We start from the raw sequence: 7,148 nt of genomic DNA on the forward strand, positions 1-7,148 counted from the left end.
CGATAATCATCCTTTTCTAAAAAAGAAGACATTATCTTGTTGTCACTATGCCTGAAGCCTATGGCCTCCCATAGAGATAAGATCAGATATAAGCAGCTTATCAATCAATACCTATTGCAGTAGATGGTTTAATACTATGTATAAAATCTATACACATATGTGTATGTATATATGTACAACAAGTAAATATATCTGAATATATATACATAATTATCACGTTTACGTATTATTGTCATATTCGTGTACAAACAAGTTCTATTTACTTAAAATAAGACGAGAATATTATGTGTCAGCAAAGGCCGGTTTTACGAATCTACTTTTAAATTAGGTCACTGACATAAGAAATTACATTGCATGAAACAGTAAATTTGATTATTTTATTTTGACTCAAGATCTTACTATGAAAAACGAAATTAAGTTAATGTGCTCAAGAGCCGACTTCTTTTGGCTAACTTCGAACCGTTGACAATATCTTATACTTTACGTACCAAGTACTTTGACAGTCAAGTCACTTATTGGATGGGAATCAAAACTGTAATAATGGGGTGTTGATTTGTCCGGAGTAAATACATTTTAGTAAAAGCCCTTAGCGTTTGGGCTATTTGTTTGCAGGTCAAGAGGAACGGACTCGTCTTGGCGGTGAAAGATACCATTAAGTTTTGATGTCACTCAATTTCACAAAATTATCATTGCTCCGTTTGGAGACTGTCTGAAGTATAAAATTAATAGGCTCAACAGTTGACTCTCAAATCACTATAAAAATACTATTAACAAATAGGAGATCATTAATGTGCATTAAAAAAAGGTTTGCAAAGAGGAATCCTGGCGTAGACAGCAACGTGCTTAGGTGAATAGCCATTAACAAATATTATTAGAGCACGGTTCCAATTTTCGCAATAGTATAATGATAATAAGAAAGCTTTGTTTCATTCCATAATAATTAGATTGTTAAATCAATTGCTAATAACATAATTCCAAATAAATGATATTTATATAAATCTATTAATTATGCGTTTGTTTAAAATAATAATAAATTAATTCATGCATGGTATTTTTCGGTAATGTGTCCACAGGGCGTCCGCCCTTCAGGGTAAAAGCCTCCTCTAAAGAATTCCATTTATCTCTGTCCTTAGGGGTGGGCATCCAGTCTGTTCCTGCAGTGGCCATAATCTCATCCTGCCACTGGGCGCACGGACGGCCTCTACCTCTGCTACCGTGTGGTCCTTTCCACTTTGTGATTTTGACTGTCCAGCGATTGTTCTTGTATCTCGCAACATGACCAGCCCACCTCCATCTTAATCGTTTAGCAAAAATTAGAGCATTGTTTACTTTGGTCATTTTTCGGATTTCTGTATTTTTTACTCTATCTCTCAGCTTTAGGTTTAAGCAGCTCCTCTCCATTGCTCTTTGGGTGGTCTGGACTTTATGTGTAGCTTTATGGTCGTAGGTCCACTTTTGGCAGCTGTAGGTGAGACAGGGTAAAATTGTCGTGTCTAAAATTATTCTTTTTAATATAATTGGTAAATTTGATTTCAGAACCTCTTTTTGAGCCCAGTACTTTTTCCATGTGATAGCTATTCTTCTTTTTATTTCCTCTATATTCCGATCTTTTCTAAATTAAATTTGCTTACTAAGATAAACGTAACTCTCTATGTACTCGAGTGGCACATCATTAACCAATATTAGCGTCAACTCTCTGTTTGTCATTACTTTGTTTTTTTAATTCACTTCCAGTCCTACGCGAGCGCTAGCAGTCTGAAGCTGGTCTGAATCATTATGTTGAGCTTATAGGGGCTTCCAGAGAAAACAACGATATCATCTGCAAAACGTAGATGGCTTAAATGTTTCCCGTTCTTATTGATTCTTTGCTTCGACCATGGTAAGTTTTCCATTACATTTTGTAGGACCGCTGTAAACGAGTTCAGCCAGATAGGGTCACCCTATTTGCATTAGTACCAAAGTCAAAATGACCAACTAACAACGAAACTAAATAGTATCAATAACGAAACTAATAATTTTCGACTTTTCAGTTTCTTGCAAGCGTATATTACTCGATGACAAAGTCAGTTTAATATCATGTGTTAGACGTATGAAAATTGAGGACAACGTATGTAAGAAATAATGGCTACCAAAAGTAACAGTGCAATATATTCAATTGATTCTATATAGGCTAGCGCGGATGCAGCTAGTAGACACACAAAACTTCTTAATTTATCAAAACGCTTTATCGTTCCTATGATTAAAAGAAAAACTTATTATCAATATAGCTTACGGAAGATATAATTTGAAAAAAGTACTATAAAAAAAATTTGAATAAATTTGAGAAAATATAAAACATAATATATTCATAATTATGTTTTACTTATATATATTAATTGATTCGCGAGATTACATTAACGCAATAAAATATTTTCAGTAGGCTTGTTTTCTGTTTTTCTAGGGTAATTAAATAAAATATCATCTTATCCTATATTTAATAGTATAAGACATTCATTCTTCGAAATTAATTAAATTCCTCTAACAATATAGTTAGCTGAAATTCACGTCACTTTTTCATCTCAATCCCACGAGATATAGAAAGTAATTTTCACGTTAGTCTACAGGTCTCTGCTCTTAATTAAAATATTAAGTAGGAAGTTGAGAAGTCATTTAATGAATTTAATCTTAAATTATATTTTGAATAATTACTAAAAAATTCAAATTGGATAATAAATATATTTTTTTCTAATATCCAATTAATATAAAAGCTTTCTCTGCTTAAACTACTTGCATTATTTTTTATATATCTAGAATAGAGCATTTATGAAGATTCTTGTTAATGAAAATATATTTTATTCTAGTTTATATCTTAGTTGATTTATCAAAAATAAAAATTTTATGTTTATATTTGCTAAATATAATATGTAATTTGGAACCGAACTTTCTAGTTGCTTACTACTCCAAATCACCTTCATTATATAATATAGTTCCACCAAATTTACTTTATTCAAATTATTGTTGAAACTCTATGAAAAAAACTTATCAACTTGATGGGAAAACGGTTCAAAATAAAACCTTTAAACCTTAGAGGGAATTTAACCATTGTGTTTGTTCTTTTTCATGCTTTCAGATTCGTATAGCGAAACCCAATGCCCAGGGTACTTTTGCTGAGGTAGCTGTGAATGAAAGTAATCGACCGAGTCGGTCAATAGAAAACAGCTCAACGGAGTTGTAAACAGTTTCATTTTTCTATACTATAAACTTATGTTGGACGTTATGAAAAGTTGCTTCATTATAAAAAGTTGCTCTGAGGAATAACTTACTTCTTATATAAGTGAGTTGTTTTATTTTAATTCGAGTGAGAGACGCAAGTTTGCCCTAAGCGTTTTTTTTTCATATTAATTCAACAAATGAAGTGGATCTGTATGATTCTTATGTAGTTACGCAAAATTTTGGAATAAATAAAATATATAGATATTTATAATGCGCTATTAGATGGCGCATAAAAAAAATACATTTACCATTATTGAGAATGTAATTTAAAAAGTAAAGGCAAAATAAAAAGGCGGTTGTCATTTACATATTGTATATGTATGACGTATAACTTATACACGTATAACTTAAAATAACTTTTCACAAAGAAGTCAGAGTCCAGAGAGTATCATTTATGCGTGTTATGTTTTGCCCTGACTCTTTAAATATTTTAATTAATTAATTATAATAGTTATGATGGTTTGTTAAAAAATAATTTTATTTTTGATAAAAAAAAAAAATTACTGTTTTAATTATTAATTAACATTTTCCTTCAGCTAAGCTTAGAAAATGGAACCATTGGCTACTTTTCTTTACCATATTTAAAGATATTAACGAGTAAAGTAATATTACAGACGGGACTTTTAATTAAATTGAATTTTCATCTGGTGAACTCATCGTACATTATAAAGCATACATCGCTTTGATTAAAATTTAAGTAATAAAATTAAAGAAATTTCAGGAAGAGCAAAATAAAAATGCACTTTGTTTTATTTATAAAAAAAAAAAACAGAAACGTGGCTTCAACATACTTTATATAAAATCAAATAATTCCATGTGGATTTCCCTAAACTATAGAATATTGTAGCTTTTTATTTCGACAGCTTTAAATTTAATTCAAGTCAAATTTAAAATTTACGTAAATTGACTTGATTTCTAAGGAATAAATTGAATTTCTTTAACCTTCTGTTACGAGATTCGGATTTGAATTTGAAGTGATTCCTTCAATGAATTACAATTTGTATGCACATCCAAATAAAAAAAAATGTTTAGCATACTTCAATTACGTTACAAAGTTATCTTATGATTTGAATACATCCCAAATTTATTCTACATTTCAAATTTGTTGAATAAAGAGGAAATCAAATTTAATATATAAAATTCTATATAATTTTGCTTAGAATACTTTTGAATACAAGAACTTAAATTCAAAATAGGTTTGCATAATAAAAATCCTGTTGCGATTAACAGAAATTGCAATATCACATAAATACATAATTCTCGTTTTACGAAGTAATTATTTCCATCTTTCGAAGTTACAGTAATAATAGCGAAAAATCTTTTCTATAGAGGTCACCCGTCTCGTATTAGGAACAAGAGTGCTATTAAAAGCTCGCTACAATCCATGTACGACAACAAAGAAAGTAGCGCCAAAACGGTCACAGCGTATTAAATTCATATCCTTGAGACGCCTCTAAGTAAACAAGTATCCAGGAAAAATATTGTTTCCTAGAGACTTGTGTTATTGTGTTCTACTCTTTGCTTATTTTTAATTTACTATTAAAAAAGGGGAATTCTTAATATTATTATTATATTTTTTTTGTCTCAATTAAGTTACATAGATTCAATACATTATATTGTAAATTTATTAGTAAGGCATATAACTATGTTAATAAAACATTAAATTATAAAAAAAATAATAATGCAGTGGCTATAATTAGGTTAATAAACGACCACCTTGTTAGTGCGTGCGAAACGGTAGAGCAGTGGTTCACCTAGGCACAGTCTATTTAGTCTACTCGCATTTAAGCTTACTATAATGGTAGGCCTTCCTTCCACCCTGCTTGTTAAAGAAGCACAACTTTTGCTTATTATAGGATAGAATCAGGCTACATGTTTTGGAGCGAACATCGTCGGTGCGCTAAAGTGGCGAGGCAGCCCCACCAGCATCCTAAATCCGTTATTATATTGAACACGGGAAGCGCAGTACGGTCTTAGCGTATACATGTCCCTCAGGCTGCACGTGTGAAATGAGTTACAGGACGCTCTAAAGAACGTTACAACGATGATATCTAAACTAGTTATCGTGAATTTCCATAGAGTTATCTAACTGTGTTAAGCTCATTTAGCTGTTATTGTGGCTAAGAAAATGGGCGTATAATTAGTAGTGTCAGTGAGTTTACTAGTTTTGGTTCTAATTATGGAAACCACTACAGTTCCCATCATCTCTTTTGGCAAGTAACTAGGGTTCATTCAAAAGTTGTTTAACGTAGTTAAAACTTTAAGTAGATGTGGACTTACAAATTGAAGGTTTTCAATACTAAGATCGTCGCATGACCAGGCCTCTTGTCATGTTTTTTATAGTTTGCCCGATTTTCTTAGTGTAAAATTTTATTTTTAATTTATGAACCTGCTTCGAACTTAATTACCACCTAAGGTACACCCATAGGCGATTTTACAATATTTTTTAAAATGATTAGCAATTTTATTTGGTTCGGCCGGGAACTTGTAGTTTATTGGTGTATTCAAGGCTACTTTTATGGTGATATGTAGCAAAAATGTCATTTTAATTTGGTCTTCGTAGTCTGAAATATCTTTGCTAGGACGAAAAAAAAATTGACTCAAACATTTCGTAATATACACTCTCGAAAGTTGGTTTACCATACCAGACCCGTTCCTCAAATTATTGCCCAGCGTCTCAGTTAGGTTCACAAACATATTTATTCCAAAAATATTACAACTTTCTTGGAATCATAGATAATATATGTATATTGGAGATATAATTTTTATTGGAAAGGAGATATCCTAAGAGTGGACGTATGACAAGAAAATCAGGATAGTGTGATGTCTTAGAAAAATCGACGGAAACCCTTTAAAATTTTAGCTAATTCAAAATTTCTTCACGATTTATTTAAAAGAACTGCCCTATGTCGCTCAATTTAAAACAATTTCCATATAAAATTTATAAATTAATTATAACCATGAAGTTAGTAAAATGAAGATTTTTTATATTAAAAACATGTACTTAATTAAAAGCACAACAAAATTTATTATGTATTTATACAAAAGATTTATGAGAAGCAGAGTTCAGTACTGTGTAATTATTTGCTCTCCTTATAACAATTTAAATTCAGCTCTCATGGCAGCTATTTGAAAACATTATTTTAAACATTTTAGTACTATTTTATATGGGTTTCAAGAAGTTTTTTGAAGAATAGTATTAAATTTAGGAAAAAGAGTAATCATAGTATAACGCAAATATTTTGTATTTGAAGAAAATTATCAATTTAAAATATTATTTTATGGATTTTGATTTTAAAATGGATTTGCTGGTATGATTTTTCCTTACTGTAGGACTTTTTAAAGTGAAAGGAGAAAACGAATCAAGAAATAATAACATTAATTAAATTTTAATTAAATTAATAGACACATTAAGTATTAAATATTAAAAGAAAACAGCTCTAACATTATATATTATTATATTAATATATTATTCCATCATTTTTTATGTCTCTGATTAAAGTTAATGATTATTTTATTAATTAAATAAATTAAAATTATTAAAGTGACTATGTTCACGGGAATTTGTACAAAAAAAACTCTAAGCTACATATAACAAATGTACTCATATCGAAAAAGTGCTGAAATATGGGTCCAAAAATTAAGTCAAAAATTAAACGATATATTGTCATCCCCAATCAAATTGTATACAAAAGTTCAGCTGAATCGGTTAAAGAAAGGTTTCGAAATTGAGTTGCACCATTTCAGCCAATCAAATTACATATATGCATGGCAATTTAAATTAAAGCTTGTGAAAGAGTCAGTTGTATTTGTTTTCTGCTTTCATAGCGATTATAATATAGCAATCTCTAACCATCTGGATATGAAAATTTAAATCCTACCTTCTCTTTGATGTC

This window comes from Danaus plexippus, chromosome 4 (assembly GCF_018135715.1).
Source record: "Danaus plexippus chromosome 4, MEX_DaPlex, whole genome shotgun sequence".
NCBI lineage: Eukaryota > Metazoa > Arthropoda > Insecta > Lepidoptera > Nymphalidae > Danaus > Danaus plexippus.